Raw genomic sequence first — 931 nt, 5'->3', positions numbered from 1 at the left:
ATTGGAGTTTCTTGTTCCTCGTCCTTTTACTTATATCTAAGTCATCAAACTCATCAAATAATATGTGCATACTTATTTCAACAACATTTGTTCTTAAATTAAACACTCTATAACCTTTAGAGTCGGTTGAGTATCCAAGAAAGATTTCTTTATCAGACTTTGCATCAAATTTTCCAATAAGATCTTTGTTGTTCAAAATGTAACAGTAACACCCAAAGATGTGAAAGTAAGAGATGTTTGGTTTTCTATTTTTACAGATTTCATATGGGGTCTTGTTGATGATCTTTTTTATAGATACACGGTTTAGAATATAGCAAGATGTGTTTATGGCTTCAGCCCAAAAATATCTTTCAACGTTTGATTCTTCTAAAATAGTTCTTGCCATTTCTTGTAGTGTTCTATTTTTTCGTTCAACAACTCCATTTTGTTGTGGAGTTCTTGCACATGAGAGATTATGAGAGATGTCAAGTTCATCAAAAAAAAGTTTTAAATGAATCATTTATGAATTCTCCTCCATGATCACTTCTTACAGAAATGATACTGGATTCTTTTTCATTTTGAACCTTTTTACAGAATGTTTTGAATGCTTCAAAAGCATCATCTTTTTGTTTCAAAAACAGTACCCACGTAAATCTTGAAAAATCATCAAAAATAACAAAACCATATTTCATTCCTCCTAGACTTGTTGTTTTCACTGGCCCAAATAAATCAATGTGAAGTAGTTCAAGAGTTCTATTTGTTGTTACAAAATCTTTTGAGTGAAAGCTACTTTTGACTTCTTTTCCTTTTGCACAAGATTCGCATATTTTATCTTTTTCAAAGTTGAGTTTTGGTAATCCTCTAACAAGATCTAGTTTAGAAATTTTTGAAATGGTTTTCATACTGATATGTCCAGCCCTTTTATGCCAAATCCATTTATCTTTATTGATTG

The sequence above is a fragment of the Cicer arietinum genome, chromosome 4, assembly GCF_000331145.2.
Source record: "Cicer arietinum cultivar CDC Frontier isolate Library 1 chromosome 4, Cicar.CDCFrontier_v2.0, whole genome shotgun sequence".
Classification (NCBI taxonomy): Eukaryota; Viridiplantae; Streptophyta; class Magnoliopsida; order Fabales; family Fabaceae; genus Cicer; species Cicer arietinum.
Note: the sequence above shows the minus strand (reverse complement) of the source record.